This window comes from Lycium barbarum, chromosome 8 (genome assembly GCF_019175385.1).
Source record: "Lycium barbarum isolate Lr01 chromosome 8, ASM1917538v2, whole genome shotgun sequence".
NCBI lineage: Eukaryota > Viridiplantae > Streptophyta > Magnoliopsida > Solanales > Solanaceae > Lycium > Lycium barbarum.
Window position 1 is genome coordinate 84,308,276 of NC_083344.1, and position 21,672 is coordinate 84,329,947.

At 38.8% G+C, this 21,672-nt stretch overlaps 1 pseudogene; it reads left to right on the forward strand.

The window, feature by feature from the left end:
- Positions 1–2,278: 2,278 nt before the first annotated feature.
- The window catches only part of LOC132606250 (11-beta-hydroxysteroid dehydrogenase B-like), a 39,138-nt pseudogene continuing 19,744 nt past the window's right edge, over positions 2,279–21,672 (forward strand).

Below are 21,672 nucleotides of genomic sequence, written 5' to 3' on the forward strand. Positions count from 1 at the left end.
AGTACCTTTCAGAAAAGCACATTAAACTATCAGGTCGTCAGAAATTTTCCGTCTATTTGGTGATTTACCTATTAAGTACCTTTCAGAATAGCACATTAATCTAATTACTGGTAACTCTTCAACTCCTTTACACTATAACATTGCTGCTAGTATCTAAATATAGTGTATCATCATGATATTAACAAGAGAAAGGAAATAAGATTTCTATAGTCAAAGCCTTAAAGATAGGCAATAGGCTAAATACGAATCACTCATTGTTCTGATGAATTAGGTGCTAATAAAGTAACGTTAAAGTCTGGAAATAGAAGCATTTGAACAGATTAAGAGAGACAGAGCTTACAAATCTATCTGTTCTTGGAGCACAGGTGTTTGAAAAGTCATAATCCTTCACATTCACCTCAAATTGAACTCTCATGTGATACACCTGAGACATCTTAATTAGCTAGGGCTTGCAAAAAAGATACTTAATTAGAACCAACTGCCTCATTGTCTCTTTATCCTTGAGATCATATATGGGGTCCGCGTAACTAGTGAAAGAAAAGTACCTTCTCAGTTCAATCACTTTTCTAAGAGTTGTGCGCAGGATAAATGATGCAAGCAGTATCAAATAACTCATTTGGAAAATTCTATCTCAAATCTAGTGAAGGTAGTCAACGGAAGGTTTCATTTATTAGTACAAAGTTGGGGTTCACATTTAGGTTTCTCCATAGCAATTCTTCGATTAATATAATAGATTTCTAAAGGAATCATACGTTAAATACTACCAAAAACCAAAAGAATTAATGTTGGAAGCATATAGTACATTACCTGTTTTCCCTTTTTCTTTCCTTTCCCACTTAAGATATTCAAGAGTATTTTCAACAGTAGATTACTTAGAGCTCATTTTTTCTCTAAAAAGAATATAGGCTAAATATCAAAGGTGGGTCATATTTCGAAGAGTGTCTTATATGTGATGAAGATAAAAACTAAAAAGCAACTATTCAACATAAATGATATATCGTACTATATACTACAAATTGCAATTTCAGTTACAACATCAGGTTTTGATGCTCCAATAGCCCTTGAACATTATTCCATTTTCAAAATTGTTGTTCTTCCCTATGGACTGAATATCTTGTAAAAAAATATATAAGAAATAATTGTATCTAATTGCTAACCTGCCTGGAGGAAAAATAACCTCAAACCTGTCCACACACAATGTGTAGTTGTGACATTTTATCAAATACCTAATAGGCTAGGTTCTTAAGTTTTTGCTCCAGGAGCAAAACCCACAAGTAATGCAGTAGAAACAAATGAACCAACAGAAAACATGACCACAAAAAATATAGGAAAAAATCAGTCAGAATTAAACAAAGTAATGGGTATTATACCAACGGCAAACTAAATGTCTAAAATAACATATCTCCCTCAAAAATTTAAAAAAGAAAAAATGAAGACTTTGCTTACTCTAAGGCATGAAGAGATGGATGCTAGTTGAAGCATGGATTCGCAACAGGGAGCATGAGCAAATCAGAATATCCATTAAGCCATAAAAAGAATAAAAAATATGTACATAAGAGATAACTGACTTTGCACAGAAATTTTTCTGGTAAATCGACATTCTGTCAGTAAATAATGAGAAAATTTTAACCTACAAACCAAAAAGTGAAAGCACATAATTCCCAGAAAAGGACAAAAGAAATCTTCCATGTTACTCAGAAAAGGAATTATGTGCTTTATCAAAACTTCCATATGAATTTATCAAAACAAAATGCTTTATCTTTCCCAAAATGCTTAGAAAAATATTGAAACTAAATTCTAGAGAAGGCAAAGGAAAAAATTAACAAACCTCAAGGCTAAACTCAGTCTGATTTCTCTTGTTGATAGGTCTTCGCATGGATATTTTTTTTTATGGGGTATGAAAAAAAAAGGAGAAGTGAAATTCAGAGATTGAGAGAGGAGTTGGGAGTTTTGATGGAGGCGAGTGTAATTTGAGAAGAGAGGGAAATGATAAAACATAGGTTTTGCTTTTGAAGGGAAGATAAAAATTAAAATTTGACCTTTTTGTGGCGATTTCTCTCCGGTTGCCGGTAAAGCTGTACATTTTCCCGTCTAATGAGCTTTTGTTGGTAAAACTTTAGCTTAAAAACTATATTAATGGCAACTGATTTATTGCCACTAAATAATTGCCACCAAAGATCTTTTTTGTAGTAGTGACCCTCTCTCATTTGCATGCTACTTTAGTGTTTATCTTCCTACAGCCCACCTAGTTGAGCTATATATCCAACCCTTTGATTAGTTTTCTCCATTGATTCTCCTCTTAATTCTTAATTTAAATAAAGAATGGATTTGGTGAAGTCAGTGCTGAATTTTGTGGTGCCACCAGCAAATTTGGTGATGTTGGCTTGTGCATGGCCAGCTTTGTCTTTCATCAACACATGTGAGTGGCTTTACAACACTTTATTTGGTGAAGATATGGAGGATAAAGTTGTTATTATCACCGGAGCTTCTTCTGGAATTGGAGAGGTAATTAATAGTAGTAGACTTCTGATTAATTCTCCATGTGGGAGAACTTGTTTATTAAATTCCTATCTCTTCCTAGCAAAATGTTAGAGTTGATTTACTGTTTTTCTATTTGGTAATTATAAATACTGATTAAACGAAAATAAAAATGATTCTTATTTACTGTTATTTTCCATCTCTTTTTATTTGTGTTTTTTATTTTTTACCTAGCTAGTCCATCCTTTTAAGGTTTTCGCACCCTCTTTAACTTTTATATTTTTAGGTAGAAATGGACTCCTCTGGTCACTTGCAAGAAAATGACTTTTCCAAATCTCTTGTGTGTTATCTTTAGATCTCTTATGTGTAAATTTTTGTGTGTAAAAATGAGAATCTCTGATAAAAAGAACATAAAATTTAATTGTTTTTGTAAAGGGCTACTAAAATAGTTGATTAAAATATTATCAGATATCTTGTAAAAACATTGAATTTGCCTAACGACTAATAATTTGAGGCAATAAGATCTCATGGTCTCTTTCAATTTGAATATAATAAAATGATTTTTTTAGATCTCTTATGTGTAAAAAATGAAGATATCTTGTAAGAGGGTCATAAAACTAAAAAAAATATGTAAAGGGTCAAAAAACCATTTCTCATAATATTTGGGACAGGAGACATAGTATATTCTTTTTTCTATTTGTTTAATTTTCTTGAACTAGTTAAACTCATCTTGGTTTCTTCAAGAACATAAACAATTGTTACCTCTCTACTAGAAACTCTAGAGTCAGATGTAATTAATTTAGCTTTGACTTCTTTTGTATAGAGAAATCTCATTTTGTTGGTTATGGAGACACTCTAAACCACCTTATTTATAATTTTTTTTTTAATCAAAACCACCTAAACTGGTGGGAAGTTATTGCATCAAAATATTTACAGAAGAAATTCAAATATTTACAGAAGAAGTGCAAAGAAAAGAATCTATCTAAAAAGATGAAAACTAGCTATGATCACCACAGTAATACTACATGAACCTTCACCATACTAAAAAACCAAGGACCTTGATTTGTATCCATCTTTCACACCCTCAAGTCTCACAGGTGGAATGGATCAAATCTCTTGAATTTAACTTCAGGTAAACCTGGATGAAGTAGAGTTCAGTTCCAAAGATATTACTGCATGTTCTTAGCTAGCATAAAGTCTGAACTTAGTCTCAGAAGCTGCCGATGAGTCTCCAGCTTTTTACTTGCTGCACCTGAACTCAAGCTTGCTACTTGCTGTATCTGATTCCAACTTGATGAAATTCCCAACCAGAAATATTAGTGTTTTTTGGTAGAATGAACCAAGGTTGATACCACACACCACAAAACAAAGTTATTTCCAGTTGCATCCCCTTCCCTACTTTATTGTTGTTCTGTACTGCTGCTATCAAACTGTTTTGTTGTTGAACTCTGAAGTTTGGTATTTGGATTTTATCCATATTGATCAATCTTCTTCCATGAGATGGAATATCTCGAAACTGATTGTATTGAATTGTACTTGCAAAATAAAAAACCAGGTTAGTAAAATAGTCTGCCACACAGTTTCCTTCCCTGAACACATGCACCACTGAAACATTCTTGTCCTTCATCCATTTTTGTATACTCCTGTCACAACCCGCCTATGGGACCGTGACGGGTACCCGGGGCTAACCACCGAGCACCGCTCATTCTACTACTCATCATACTCATTAAACGTTCTTTTACCAAATTTATACTCCATTTACAAGAAATCATTTTTCATTTGAAAACATACATACTTTTATATACATAAGCCTTTCGGCCATCAAAATAATATGTGTATACACAATAGCAACCTCGTGAGACCATATAACCCACACTGCGTATCTACGAGCCTCTACTAGAGTACTAGACATATGGACGGGACAGGACCCCGTCGTGCCCAAAACATACATATACATATATACCAAAAGAATAATCAATGGCACCTCCGGAAAATGGAGTGCTCTTCAAATCAGCTAATAGCTCCTACGAGTCTGGTCGCCTCCCTGTCTACCTGTGGGCATGAACACAGCGTCCAAAGAAAACGGACGTCAGTACGAACATTGTACTGAGTATGTAAGGCATAAACAATAATGAAACATCAATGAAATGAGGAGGCATCAAATGAGGAGTAATCTGTAACTGACTGTGAATCATAAAAGAAATAATGCATGCCGGCTTACTTTCATAATCATCATCATTTCATGTATGCATAGATATATGTATAAGCTGCCCGACCGTATAGGTACGGTGTGATAATCAATAACTTTAGCCTACGTCCAGGCCTCCCGCGTCCGGGATGTAAGCTGCCCACTAGTGGTGTGTCTACCCGGCCATGTAGGCACGGTGTGATCATACATAAAATAACATATACTTATCATAATGCATGTATAATAACTCAAAAATAGCTATACTTTATCGAGGTGACCTAAGGTCGTGAACCCCCGATTCCATTATGGACATCTACAAGTATTCTGCCTCACCCTGAAGGGAATAGTATATAAGGTGAGTGTATTCAATAAATGACATCATTAACTTTATGGTATTCTGCCTCACCTTGAAGGAAATAATGTATGAGGTGAGTATATACAATAGACTACATCTTTAACTTTATGGTATTCTGCCTCACCTTGAAGGAAGTAATATGTAAGGTGAGTGGATACAATGAAGGACATCATTGACTTAATGGTATTATGCCTCACCTTGAAGGAAATAATGTATGAGGTGAGTATATACAACATACGCCATCATTAGCGTTATAGAACCATCATATCATGAACTCTAGAATCTTTATACTTAACTCATCATCATCATAATTGGACTCATAATGTATCTCTTATCTCATGTAGCTATTCATGGACATAGACTCTTAGCTTTTCGGGATATAGAAGATTCATAGAGAAGAAGGAAAGTCATACCATAGGATTCATGCCATAGAAAGACAGGACTAGCCCCACATACCTTTTCCGTTTAATTAATCTATTGCTTTCTTGTTTTCCTTCAGTGCCACGTTTCTACCTTCAAGAGAAGTCGCATGTATGTTAGCTAATCGACTATAAGAACGTGTTACTATTTCTAGGGAAAATTGGGCAGCATTTCCTTTGTTTATAGTTCTTTCCCCATATTCGATATCAACTCCCAAACGTTCATAACAACATTCACAATATAATAGACAACAATCATCATTCATCTACATTATCCGCAATTCACAATCTCACTCCAATTTCTCCATAATTGTGGTTATAGTTCACTATCGCGTTTTCTCATATATAATACTTATTCCAAGTTCTAAATGTCATTTATAACATATTCACAATCACAACATACCAACATTCATAATTCATCCCAAACTATTATTCAACAAAGACACTATTCACCCTTTCATGACCCCTCTCCTATATCTTTCTACAATCCAAGTGTCTTAGCCTTCCAATACCTTAAACAACATGGAATGACCATAAAACTCACCTTAGATGATGGATGAACAAGCTTAGAGTGGAACTCCTCCTCTTGCACCAAAACCCTAGCTCACTTCCCTTGAGATTCCTTGGTGTAGATGAACTTTTATTATGTTTCATACCCTTGATTTCATGGTTTTGATGTAGTTGATCATGGATTTCCTTTGATTTCTTATAGATGAATATTAGAGAGTGTTCTAGAGGTTTCTTGAAGTGTAGAGAAGTGAAATGAAATGAAAGAGAGGTCCTTATATTAATTCATGAAATCAGTCCCGACCACATTATACGGACCAACATATGGTCCGTACAATTTATACGGGCCGTATGTTTGGTCCAATGAGTGATGGAATTCTGGGCTAATTATACGGCTAAACATACGGCCAGTATAAATTATACGGCCAGTATGTTGGGCCGTATAATGCCCAGTTCCTCCGAACTCCGTCTCGTTGACTCGTTTGATCTCCAATCCTTATGGAACCTTCTTGATACTTGTTTAACACCTCAATACCAATCTAAGGGACGTTATCACTCTTCTCTAAGACATCATTACGCCATCGTTAACTCGTCGCTTATAATTCTTACCCGATACGCAACATATCCTTTACTTTCCTGAACAACCTTCTTCCCTTACGTCAAATGTCTTTGAATCTCGATTAGGATCATCAAATGCTATCTCTTACTTATCAAATCATCGTATATATTGTGCCCTTCGCTAGCCTATTCACTGTACGCTAACGGGGAATTTTCCAAGGTGTAACAACTCCTCACTAGAAAAGCAATGTTCGTACCTCCCAAATACCATCCAAGACCTTTTGCATTGTAAGGGAATCTGTTTCCACTATAACAGGCAATAGATCATGTAATAAACAGTACTTGATTACCTCATCAATGGCCACAACTTCTGCAACTAGATTAGTAGTCTCATTTAGTATCCTTGCCATAGCATCTATAAACTCTCCTGAACTATCTCTAATACAAAAGGTTGCTGAACTTGGCCTTGGATTCCCTTTAGAAGCACCATCAGTGTTGCATTTAAAGCATCCTCTATCTTGGAAGTTCCACTTCTCCTGTTTATATATTAATGGCAGCCTGTAGTTCTCTAACAATTCAACAATCTTGGGCCAACTTTCTAGCATATTCTGCAGCCAAGGATATCTCTTCCTTGCTAGCATATATATGTTTCTGTTTATCTCATGTATGACTTTGTTCTGAGGGACATTCCCTCGATGCCTCATAGTATTCCTGCTCTTCCAAATCTGCCATAAAACCAAAGCTGGAATTGCTTGAAATAAAGGTTTCAGTCTTATAACAGTTTGACAATTCCACCAGCACAAGACTGTCTGCCTAACCTGTAGGAAAGGGCCCAAGACACCTGCTGCAGTTGAAAAATAATGCCATATTATGGTTGCAAAAAGACCTGTAATGAAAATATGATCCATAGTTTCCTGCTGATTCTGACAACACCAACATCTTGAGACTATGCTGATTCTCATTCTCATCAGCACTTCATCTATAGGTAGCTTCGAAAACCAAACTCTCCATAGGAAAAAAGAGATTTTGTATGGCAAACCTTTGATCCAGAATTTGTCACAAACAGTTGATATCTGATTCCTTTTTCTCATCTTCTCCCATTCACTTTTAACAGTAAACTTACCAGAACTTGTGAGCATCCACCATGGCTTATCTATCTCTTCTGTTCTCACAAAATGTCCCAGTTCCATTCTAACATGTTCAACAATATCAACTGGTAACATCTCTTGTAACTTTGCATAGTTCCATTGACTTTCACTCATCAACTCTTCAAGCTTATCTCCTAATACTTCATTCTGATAATGATTAGGTATTAGATCATGCAAAGCACCTAGTTTAGACCAATTAACAAACCAGATTGAAGAAGATCCACTCTTAAGTTCCCACCACTGCTATGTTCCATTTCATCTCTAGCTTGCAGCATTATTTTCCTTGTCTGAGAACCCCTTTCCACTGAACCACAGTTGGCCTAAACCTCTTACAATATATGTTCCACATGAAATTGGACCACAGTGTACTGCTTGTCCTGAATCTCCACCAAAGTTTTGCAAACAATGCTTTTGATATATCATATAACGATCTGAAGCCTAAACCTCCTTCATTATTTGGGTAACATACATTTTCCCATGATGACCAGTGCTTGCTTGTTCCTTCTTCCTTGGTTTTCCAAAAGAATCTATTAAATAACTTGTGCAGATCATTAATGACATATTTTGGAGGCACCATAGTGGACATTAAATAAATTGGGATGCTTTGTAAAACACTTGAGATCAACACAGCTTTCCCTCCAAATGATAATAATTTTCCCCTCCAAGCTTGCAACCTGTCCTTTACTTTCTTCATCATATCTTTATAGAACAACTTCTGCCTTCTAACATGAAAGATAGGACATCCTAAATAAGTAAATGGAAAATCACCTTTGTTGAAGCATGTTATTTGTTGTACCTCCTGATTCTACACATTAGTCACCTTCTTATGCATATAAAAAAAGCTCTTGTTTGCATTGATCTTTTGTCCAGATTCTCTCTTATAATCATGCAAAATGGACATAATCATCTCCAAAGATGCTTTATCTGCAGATGCAAATATGATAGTATCATCTGCATATGACAGATGATTCAAGTTTGCACTCCACTTTGGCATTCCATATCCTCTAAAGCTGTCTTTTTCAAATAATGAATTAAGAGCCATAGACAAAACCTCAGCAGCTAGAATAAAAAGAGCAGGAGATAGAGAATCTCCCCGTTTGACCCCTCTTGTAGAATGGAAAAAGCCAAAAGATTGTCCATTAATGAGAATAGAATACCAGTTATTAGCAATCAATCTCCATACCATGTCTACATACACTTCTGCAAATCCTATCTTTCTAAGAACTTAAACAAGAAACCTCTAAGAAAGTCTATCATAAGCCTTTGCCATAACTAGCTTAATGATAACATTAGCAGGTTTTCCTCTCTTTCTGATATCAGCCACCAATTCTTGAGTAAGCAGCACATTCAATAATATTTCTACCCTTCACAAAACCAGACTGATTTAGAGAAATTAGAGATGGCTGGATCACCTCTAGTTTATCATGTAATAGTCTTGAAATAATTTTGTTTATGAAATTGCTGAGGCTGATTGGCCTCAAGTCTGAGAAAGTGTTGATTATTTCTTTCTTAGGCAAGAGGACTAGATTAGTATGAGTGACTGACTTTGGTAAAGTTTGTCTCTCAAAAAAGCTACTGGCCATATTATACACATCAGCACCAACTATATTCCAACACCTTTGATAAAAAACTCCAGAAAAACGATCAAGTCCACAAGCACTATCACCTGATAACGCAAAAACAACATTTTTAACCTCTTCAAGAGTTTGTTTAGCACACAAGAAAGTATTTTGCTCCTCTGAAAATCTCTGAGGAATGTGATCTAGTAAATTTGAGTCAACTACACCACTTTCCCGAGAAAACTGATTCTGATAGAATGAAATAGCTTCATTAGCAATATCATCCAAATTATCCACCCATTCACCATCAACATTTTGTATTCTTGAAAGCAATAGCCTCTTTCTTCTTCTTTTTACAAGACTATGAAAATATCTTGTATTCCTATGTCCCTCTGAATGCCATTGGATGCTTGCTTTTTATCTCCAAAACTCTTCCTCAAAGTGCAGATACTTTTTAAATTCAGCCTGTGCCCTCTGCAACACTATTATATTCTTTTCTGATGGATCTTCCTCAAACAGTTGCTCCTTGATCTTCACAATATCTTCTCTGATTATTAGCTGTTTGAACAAGTCTCCAAATGTTTCTCTACTCCACCTAGACAAAGCAGCCTTTAAGCTTTTAATTTTTAACTTAAATGTGGATCTCCTGTAAACTCAGTTCTCCAATGTTGTTCCACTACATCCATGAATGACTCATGATCTGTTACACCTGGAAAAACTTTCCATTGATGCACAGTAAATAGACTAGTGAAGAGCACGAGTATACGGTATTTTGACAAGTAAGAAGGGATGCTTAATGATCGTAATTAAGATTCCAAAGAAGTTTGAGGCAAGGGAGGAAAGTCCGTCAAATGAAACTTCACTGCAGTTCTGCGAAAGGGGGGTTCGACGGTCATTCTTTGTACCATCGGACGGGCCGACGCTTTGTCGATTGTGTCGTAGAATTGAGTTAGCACGAAGAACATTCAACGGAGCAGATCGACGCTCCGTCGATCAGTTCGACGGACCGTCCTTCTCACCGTAGAATGAAAGGAAATGAAAGGTTGCTCACTGGAAATTTCACCACTTCGACAGTCAGATCGACGCTCCGTCGATCCGATCAAAGCTTCATCGATCGTACCGTAGAACTGGTCGGGACAGAAATGGGTGTATTAAATGAGGGATCAAGTTTTATTTCATTTCATTTCCCCATCACACTCCTTCTCTCTAGAACATCTCTCTACAATTATTCCACAAGAATTCAAGAGGTATTAGTGATCAACCGCATAAACTAAGTGAATCAAGTGTAAGAAACCCATTAAAGATTATCCAAGTCAAGAAACCTCATTGAAAATGAACTAGGGTTTTGGCTCAAGTGAAGTATTTTCACCAAAAGCTTGTTCCTACAACATCTAAGGTAAGATTTATGGTATTTCCATATTGTTTAAGGTATTTGAAAGTTGAAACACTTGGATTGTAGAAGGATATAGAGAGATGAGTCATAAATGTGGAATAGTGCCATTTTGAGTAATAGCTTGAATTGAGTCATGATTCTTGATGTGTTGTGATATTGATATGTTATAAATGATGTTAAGAACACGGGATAGGCAATGTATATGAATGAACGTAGTCGTGTGTTGTGACCATGGATATGGGTGATTGGGGGCGAATTGAGAAATATAGATAATGTGGATGAATAAAGACTATTGTTATGATATTGTGAATGTATTATTGACGTTTGGGAGTTGATATACGATATGGAGGAATGTTGTATAAACAAAGGAGATGCTGTCCAATTTTCTATAGCTTCAGTCATGTATGCTAGCTATCGATTTCTAATGATAGTATGACTTTAATGAAGGTAGAAACGTGAGCGTTGGAGGAGAACGTGCAAGTGGTAAAATAGTTGAAAGGAAAGGTATGTAAGGCTAACCCTTCTTTCATAAGGCATGATTCTTTGGCCAATCTTCGAAATCTTCTATAATTTTATGATGTCCTCCAAATGATTCTATCTTCAAAAGCTACTAAGCTTATGATTCTCGATATGTTACGATGGTACTAAGTTCCTCATATGACGAGTGTTCCTATAAGAATAGATGATAGTGATAACGATAATGATAACAACGATAATAGCGATGACAATAACGATGACGATAATGATAGAGATGACAATAGTAAAGATGCTTATGAGCTATTATGTATATGTATCTATGTATGACTATTATGGAACCTCGAGCTTATAAGGCCGGGTAGAATATGTATATATTTATGTAACGCGCGCACACCTCTACAGATGGTACGGATAACCCTGAATGCCTTGGTAGGGCCAGGTATGTGTAACCTTGAGCCTTGGTTGGCCAAGTATGTATGAAACACCGAACCTTCGTGGTCGGACATGCTATGTAAATGTTATGTATATGATATGGTTATGTATATGATATAAATATGAGTATGAATACAAATATGATGCGAATGTGAATAAGACTATGTATATGAATACGATTATGGACGCAATGCAAATGAGTACGGATATGAGTACGAATACGGATACGGATGTAGGTACACAATTACGCACTAGAAATAGAAAGTCCCTATGAAAGGCAAGTAAGTGCTTATGACATTGATACTGCTATCTCCCCTCTTATGCTATTTCTCATGTTGCTTATTATGCTTTTATATTGATATTGATCATGCTTTACATACTCAGTACATTATTCGTACTGACGTCCTTTTGTTTGTGGATGCTGCGTCATGCCCGCAGGTGCCCGGGGAGAGGAGATATACTTGATTCATAGCTACATTATTCAGGGACTTCATAGCGGAGCTTCATTTCTTTCGGAGTTAAAGCTTTTGGTACTTATTCTTTTGTGTATATAATTATAGGCATAGCGGGGTCCTGTCCCACCTATACGATATGACATACTCTTCTTAGAGGCTCGTAGACATGTGTATATGGTTAGATGTGTTTGGCCTTGTCGGCCTATATTTTGGATTTCATTTTGTTAGCCTCGTCGGCTTATGTACATTGATATGGGCATAGATGTCAATGATGATATAAATATATTATTATCCAATGGGACTAGTATGATTGATGAATAGAAATGTATGATTTAGTATGTGGCTCACCTAGATGTAAATGTATGATAAGGGGTGCCCGGGTGGGATAGCACCGGGTGCCCGTCGCGGCCCTCCGGTTGGGTCGTGACAAAAGTGGTATCAGAGCAGTTCCGTCCTAGGGTATGTCTACGAGCCGTGTCCAGTAGAGTCTTGGTTATGGGTGTGTTGCGCGCCACACTTATAAACAAGAGGCTGCAGACATTTTTGGAATGATTGACCTCCTTTCTTCATAACATCGTGCGATAGAGCTATGATATAAGAACTTCCCTCTCCTTAACCGTGTATTGTGTATTTCAGAGATGCCTGTAAAGAGAAAGGCTACAACAGCCCAAAAGGGCAAGACAACGGCAGAGAAGTGGGCTGAAAGAGCACCGCCAATATTTGTTGAGGAAAGTGAGTCCCAGAATGTGGCTCAATCTCAGTCCTTCCAGACAGTGCCTATTTCTGAGGAGCGTGAGGGAGCCTCAGCCCCAGCTCCAGCACCTCCGGCTCCTCCATCGGATGCTTCTGGCCAAGATGTAAAATAGGCCATTCATTTGCTTACTCAATTGGTTGCTGCTCAGACTCAGCGGCAAAGTACAGGGCAAGGTGATAGGGCTGTTAGTGCAAGACGCGTGACTTCATTAGTTTGAACCCTCCGGAATTCTTTGGATCAAAGCTGGATGAGGATCCTCAAGACTTTATTGATGGGATGTTGAGGACGCTTCAGTTGATACATGCTTCGGACACCGAGTCGGTAGAGTTAGCGTCATATAGATTGAGAGATGTCTCGATCCATTGGTACACGATTTGGATGGCTTCACGGGGAGCCAATGCACCTCCCCCGGTATGGCAAGAATTTGTTGATGCTTTCCTCCGACACTATATGTCTCCAGAAGTTCGGCGAGCTAGAGCTGATAAATTCTTGAACTTGAAGCAAGGCAGCATGAGTGCTCTAGAGTATAGTCTCCGCTTCAATTCTTTGGCTAGGTATGCTTCGGCCATGGTGGCGGATATGGGTGACCGAGTGCATTGATTTGTGAAAGTCCTAGGGCCACATTTGATGGATAGGTGCTTGACTGCGTCCCTTCAAGACAATATGGATATTTCTCGCATTCAGGCCCATGCTCAAAATTTAGAGGAAAGTCTACAACAGCAAAGAAGTGAACGTGAGCAAGATAGGGGACATAGCAAGAGGGATAGATCTTCGGGTCCGATGAGTGAGTTTAGAGGCGGGCACAAACAACAGTTTTCTAGGCATTCAGGCTATTCTATGACTAGTGCACCTCCACGGTTTTCAGGCCAGAGATTCGATAGATCCACTCATTCCGGGCCGAGTCAGAGCTTTTTGGGATCTCAGTTTAGAGGTGATTCGGGTCAGGCGTGTTATATCCCGCATTTTGTACATTCGGATAATTCAAGATAATTGCGGGAAGTTAAGAGCAAGGCTATATTTTTGATCTTGTTTAACACACAAGTTGTTTATGAAATTTATTGATGTGGAAATATTAAGAAAGGCTAGGGGTAAAAAGGGAAATTCACAAGATGACTCATGGAAATATTAAGGAAAAATTTGGGGTTGGAAGTGAATTATGGAAAAATTTAAATTCTTGCAACAAAGGGCCAAGTGGTCCATGCAACAAGGTGTGGGATTTGGCCCACATGGATGTTAAATAAATAAGATAAAAGATGACATAATTTCCATATTTATCATCTTCACTTAGAAGACTCAAGAAACTTGGAGAAGGAGAAAAACAAGCAAGGCCATTCGGCCAAGGAGAAAAAAAAATTAAGGTCCAAAAATCTTGTTCAAAAATTATTTTCTCCTAGCATTTCTACTAATTGGAAGGCCCCTAGAAAAGTGAAGTAGTCATTGGAGCAAGTAAAGCATCCATTCTTGCAAGCTACAAATCCTAGCCAAGTGAGAAGTTAAAGGAAAAAGGTAAGGTTTAATCCTTTTCTTATATGTTATGGATAATTGTGTATGTTGTAGTATGTGGAAATGAATGAAATTTGTGATATTTTGTGTGTGGGAGATTGAGCCGTGTGGTGTGAGGCTTGGCCGTGCATATGTGTGTTGTGCAGGAATGATGAATCAATTATTTTATCTAGTGTTTTGGTTGTTGTTGTGGATTCTATGTTATGAAAGTTTGATGATTCTAGTTGAAGTTTTAAGTGTTGAAGAGTTGTTTTAGAAGCCAATGCGATTTGAATATAGTCTCTTGTATTTATGGAAAATAATGTTGTTAGTGTGTGAATTGTTGGTGTAGTTCATGAATTTGAAAGAAAGAGATGTGTTGTCATTGCTCTTGTTGCATTATGGAGGTTTCGGGTGGAGTGACATATTGGTTAGACTATCTTGAATGTTATGCGGATGGTTTGAAGTGTTCTTGAATATTGTTTGAATGGTTTCGGATTAGTACTTGAATATGTGAGCAATTATGAATTGAACATAAATGAAACGCCGTCGAAGTTTGTAGAAAGAAGTTGCTAACGTTGGAATGCGTTTTGAATCGATTGTTGATATTGTTAGAATAACTGTTGGTATTGTTGTTGGTAATTTGGCCGAGTTGGATTCTCAGGGTTAGTTGTATTTACAGGGGAAATGCTGCCGAAATTTCTGTAAATAACGTGTTGGTTTAGAATTGGACTCTTAAGTGTTTATGGCTAATGTTTGGCATATACTAATATTGTTGTAGATCTTGCGAAGCCAAAGACTTAAGTTCGGATTAGCTTAGGAAGCGGGCAAGGTATGTAAGGCTTACTCTTTCTTTCTTTTGGCATGATCCTTATGAAACGAACATACGACGTATATGTATGATTTCAAAGAAACTCCTATTCTTAGAGCCACTAGGATGGCTAATATTCTTGATTTCCATGAGCCATTTCATATGGTTTTGATACGAATCTATGATTTCCAAAAGTTCTATTGGATATGTTTCCGAGCTTGTGTACGATTCTTATTTGCCTATTGATATGAGCATACTTAGTATGGTTGAGTTTATTGCATGATTGGATAACGAGCCAAGTATAAGAGTTCATGTCCCTAAAATGGTTCTGTAAGTATTAATGTTTCTAACTTTTGTATAGAGTCTTGGATCGCTTTGGAAACATTCGTAAAGGTTCTGTGGTAAAAGTGTCCATAACTTTCTCATACTAAACCGGATTGACTTGAAACGTGTTTACGAACCTCAAGTGTCGGTTTGTGTACTTACCTACCGAGTCTTGATTTGTGTGCATATGGTTTCTCACTACTCTGCTCGTGCATGCCTAAATATGTCATTCACCGAGTCCCGGGCCGAGTATGTTATCGTGCGCACTCCACTGCATTGTTCACCGAGTCCCTCATTAGAGGCCGGGTACGGTATATGTATATGATGACATGATGAGATGATGACATGTTACGCCGGCCAGGAGGGCATATGATGATTTGATTCACCGAGTCCCTCACTAGAGGGCCGGGTACGGTATGTATATCTGTGTATGCATGATGATATGATAGCATGCTGACATGATGATATGACTTTATTCACCGAGTCCCTCACTAGAGGGCCGGGTACGGTATATATATGATATATGATGTGACATGCATGACTTTATTCACCGAGTCCCATAACGGGTCGGGTACGGTATATGTATACACATATTCATGATGACATAATGACATGATTTTATTCACCGAGTCCCATAACGGGCCGGGTACGGTATGTGGTATTGGTATGTTTGATTCTGTCTCGTACTTCACAGGTACAACAGTTTCTTTATTATCATACTTGACTCCTGGAATCTCTATTTCAGTTATGATCTTTCCAGTTGCATTTCATGCCTTACATACTCAGTACATATTCCGTACTGACCCCCTTTCTTCGGGGGCTGCGTTTCATGCCCGCAGGTACAGTCGTACACGTGTGTGACCCGACAGCTTAGGCCATCCATTTTGCTGCTTTGGAGTGCTCCCTTGTTCTGGAGCCTACATTTTGGTATAGACTCTTCCATTGTATATATGTATGTATATATTCAGGGGTACGGCGGGGCCCTGTCCCGTCATATGATTATGTTGTCTTTGTTAGAGGCCTGTAGACATGTATGTGGGTCATGGGTCGTTATTGTTCGGTTATGTCTGTTTGATTTGCGTCTTAAGCGGTTCCATTTGCTATGACAGCCTTAACGGCTTGTATGTATGTATACGTATGTATGTGTTTTGGACGATATGTATTACGACAGCCTTGATGGCTTCTGTATGATATGTTTGTCATATGTGACCGCTTAAGACGACATCTGACCTTTGTATCTGTATAAGTCAGTATATGCCGAATATGGATAAGCCATTGGTATGCCGAGTTTGGTAAGTGAGTGTGTACGGGTGCCCAGCTCGGGCACTAGTCACGGCCCACGGGGTTGGGTCGTGACAAGGTGAGGTCATACGTGCCACGATGTTCCCAGTGTGGGAAGTTACATTGGGGTCCATGCCGATTGGGTTCAGAGGTTTGCTATTCATGTGGTCTACCAGGCCATATTATGCGTGATTGCCCCTCAGTTCATGGTAGAGGTAGGACCCAGCCTTCAGGGTCGGTAGCCGGATCTTCAGCATCTGTATGCCCTATGGGGCTAGGTTCACATACGCCAGTCTGCCATGGTAGAGGCAGAGGGAGAGTCCCCAGTTCTAGCGGTCCTCAGCACGGTATTTATGCTTTGGCTGGACGCCAAGATCTTGAGTCTTCTCTTGATGTGGTCACAGGTATATTATCGGTATTCTCTCACGATGCACATGCTTTGATAGATCCGGGATCCACATTGTCATATGTTACTTCGTATATTGCGGGTCGATTTAGAGTCGAACCGGATGCGATCAAACCTTTTGAGGTGTCTACACCTGTTGGGGAATCGGTAATAGCTAGCCGAGTATATAGAAACTGCATAGTTGTGATTTTTTACCGACGTACTATGATTGGATTGCATGAGCTAGAAATGGTAGATTTTGATGTTATAATGGGTATGGATTGGTTGGATTCTTGCTATGCCAATGTTGATTGTAGAATGAAAGTGGTTCATTTCCAATTTCCGGGAGAACCAGTTTTAGAATGGAAAGGGAATACTGCATCACCAAAAGGTAGGTTTATTTCCTATCTAAAGGCAAGGAAAATGATCACAAAAGGATGTATTTATCATCTAGTTCGGGTTCAAGATGTAGAAGCTGAACCGCCGACTCTTCAGTCAGTTCCAGTAGTAAATGAGTTTCCAGATGTGTTCCCGGAAGAGCTTCCAGGCCTCCCTCCTGAGCGGGAGATTGATTTTGCTATTGATGTGTTGCCACACATTATTTATGGATTTGATGAACAACGTGTTTAGGCCCTTCTTAGATCTATTTGTGATCGTATTCATCGACGATATCTTGGTGTATTCTAGATCTGAGGAATAACATGCGGATCATTTGCGTACTGTCCTTAGAGTTCTTCAAGCTCGAGAGTTGTTTGAAATATTTTCTAAGTGTGAGTTTTGGTTGAACTCAGTGACATTTCTGGGGCACGTCGTTTCAGCCGATGGTATTCGGGTAAATAGTCAAAAGATTGAGGCCGTGAAGACTTGGCCGAGGCCCATAACTCCTACGGAAGTTCGTAGCTTTCTAGGCTTAGCATGTTATTACAGGAGATTTGTGGAAGGTTTTTCTTCTATTTCTGCACCACTCACAAAGCTGACCCAGAAATTGGCAAAGTTTCAATGGATAGATGCTTGTGAACGTAGCTTCCAAGAGTTAAAGGATAGATTGACTTCTGCCCCAGTCCTGCCACTTCTAGAGGGATTGGAAGGATATGTTGTTTATTGCGATGCTTCAGGCATTGGGCTAGGCTGTGTGTTGATGCAACATGGTAAGGTGATTGCGTATGCTTCAAGGCAATTGCAGAGACATGAGAAAAATTATCCAACCCATGATCTAGAATTGGCTGCAGTGGTTCATGCATTAAAGATATGGAGACATTATTTATATGGTGTCCATGTGGATATTTATACAAATCATAAGAGTCTTCAGTATATCTTCAAGCAGAAAGAGTTAAATTTGCGGCAACGACGATGGATGGAATTGCTAAAGGATTATGAAGTTGATATCCTATATCACCCCGGAAAGGCAAATATTGTGGCCGATGCTCTTAGCCGTAGATGTATGGGAAGTTTGTGTGATGTACAACCAGAGAAGAGAGAAATGGCTCGTGAGCTCCAGTAGTTAGCTAGCAGTCTCATCGCTAGTAGCAGAAGTGAAAGAGCGACAATACGAAGATTCCATGCTAATGCATTACAGAGATACACTCCCTCAAAAGGAGGAGTCATCGTTTGAGATTTCAGAATATGGAGTTCTTCGATGCCAAGGCAGATTATGTGTTCCCGATGTGGCAGGTTTACGCCACCAAAATTGAGAGAAGCTCATTGTTCCCGTTATTCTATTTACCCTGGAGCAACGAAAATGTACCATGATCTTAAGTATATATATTAGTGGAATGGGATGAAGAAAGATATAGCGGAATTCGTAGCTCAATGTCCCAACTATCAGCAAGTGAAAATCGAGCACCAAAAGTCATCGGATTGTTGCAAGCTATAGAAATTCCAACTTGGAAGTGGGAAGTAATTAACATGGACTTCATTACAGGCTTACCCCGTTCTCGACGTAAGTATGATTCTATATGGGTGATTGTTGATAGACTCATGAAGTCGACTCATTTCTTACCAGTCAGAACGACATATGTGGCGGAAGATTATGCAAAGCTTTATGTTAGAGAGATAGTGCGATTCCATGGTGTCCCAGCATCTATCATCTATGATGAGGGACTCAGTTTACATCTAATTTTTGGAAGTCTTTCCAAGAGGGTTTAGGGACCCAAGTGAGCCTTAGCACGACATTTCACCCGCAGACCGATGGACAAGCTGAACGGACCATTCAGACTCTTGAAGATATGTTACGGACATGTATGATAGATTTTGGAGGTAATTGGGATGATCACTTGCCAGTCATTGAATTTGCTTATAACAATAGTTACCATTCTAGCATTCAAATGGCACCGTATGAGGCTCTATATGGGCGAAAGTGTAGATCCCCAATTGGATGGTTTGAGACTTCACTGCAGTCCTGAGAAAGAGGGATTCGATGGTCGTTCTTTGTATCGTCGGAGGTTCGATGCTTCGTCGATTGTGCCATAGAACTGAGTTAGCGCGAAGACCATTTGACGAAGCCTATCGACGCTCCGTCGATAAGTTCGACGGACCGTCCTTCTCACCGTAGAATGAAAAGAAACGACAGGTTGCTCATTGGAAATTTGACGACTTCGACGATCAGATCGACGCTTCGTCGATCGTACCGTATATCTGGTCGGGGACAGATTGGTTCATTAAATAAGGGATTCAAGTCTTATTTCATTTCATTTCCATATCACACCCCTTCTCTTTAGAACATCTCTCCACATTTATTCCACAAGAATTCAAGAGGTATTAGTGATCAACCACATAAACTAAGTGAATCAAGTGTAAGAAACCCATTAAAGATTATCCAAGTCAAGAAACCTCATTGAAGATGAACTAGGGTTTGGGCTCAAGTGAAGTATTTCCACCCAAAGCCTATGAAGATAGATGTAATGAATGACGATAATAGTGATAATGATATGGATGACGACTATAATGGTACTGGCGATGACGATAACGATGACGATGATGATAGTGATGATAATACTAAGATGCTTATGAGCTATTATGTATGTGTATCTGTGTATGACTATTATGGAACCCCGAGCTTATGAGGCCGGGTAGAATATGTATATGATTTATGTAATGCGCGCACACCTCTGCAGATGGTACGGATAATCCTGAAGACTTGGTAGGGCCAGGTAGATGTAACCCTGGAGCCTTGGTAGGGCCAGGTAGATATAACCCTGAAGCCTTGGTAAGGCCAGGTATGTGTAACCTTGAGCCTTGGTTGGCCAAGTATGTATGAAACATCAATTCTTCATGGTCGGGTATGCTATGCAAATGCTATGTATATGATATGGTTATGTATATGATATAAATATGAGTATGAATACGAACATGAACCGAATATGAATAAGACTACGTATATGAATACGATTATCGACGCAATGTAAATGAGTACGGATACAGATACAAATATGGTTGTATGTACATGAATACGCGCTAGAAATAGAAAGTCCCTATGACAAGCAAGTAGGTGCTTATGACGTTGATACTGCTATCTCCCCTCCTATGCTATTTTTCATATTGCTTATTATGCTTCTATATTGATGTTGATCATACTCAGTACATTCTTCGTACTGACGTACTTTTGTTTGTGGACGCTGCGTCATGCCCGCAGGTGCCCAGGGAGATAGACTTGATCCATAGCTACATTCTCAGGGACTACATAGCAGAGCTCCATTTCATTCAGAGCTATAGCTTTTGGGTACTTATTCTTTTGTGTACATAATTATGGGCATAGCGGGGTCCTGTCCCGCCTATATGTTATGACATACTCTCCTTAGAGGCTTGTAGATATGTGTATATGGTTAGATATGTTTGGCCTTGTCGGCCTATATTTTGGATTTCATTTTGTTAGCCTCGTCGGCTTATGTATATTGATATGGGCATAGATGCCAATGATGATATAAAAGTGTTGTTTTCCAATGGGACTCGTATGATTGATGAATGGAAATGTACGATTTAGTTTGTGGCTCACCTAGATGTAACTGTAAAGGTACACTAAGGGGTGCCCGGGTGGGCTAGCACCGGGTGCCCGTCGCGGCCCTCCGGTTGGGTCGTGACAAAAGTCGTATCAGAGCAGTTCAGTCTTAGGGTGTGTCTACGAGCCGTGTCTAGTAGAGTCTTGGTTATGGGTGTGTTGCCCGCCACACTTATAAACAAGAAGCTGCGGGCATTTTAGGAATAAATGACCTTCTTTCTTTATAAGAATCGTGCGATAGGGCTATGATATAAGAACTTCTTGTTCCTTAACCGTGTGTTGTGTATTTCAGGAATGCCTGTAAAGAGAAAGGCTACAGCAGCCCAAAAGGGTAAGATGGTGGCAGAAAAGTGGGCTAAAAGAGCACCGCCACCGGTAGTAGAGAAAAGTGAGTGTTACACCTCGGAAAATTTTCCGTTGGTACGCAAGAGAATGAACTAGTGATGAATATGAGTGCATGATGTCCATGAGTAAGAAACGACGTTGATGACCTTAGGCGAGATTTCGAAAGTATCCGATGTGAGACGAGGAAGTTGGCTAAGTTAAGATGAGATACAAGGTGAGCAATGCATGCGCATGGATGGGAGTGATTAAAATGAGAAGTTTAAGAAATATGGGAAGTTGCAGAATTGCAACTGCCCAGTGGTCGTAAATCGCAAAATACGGACCGAA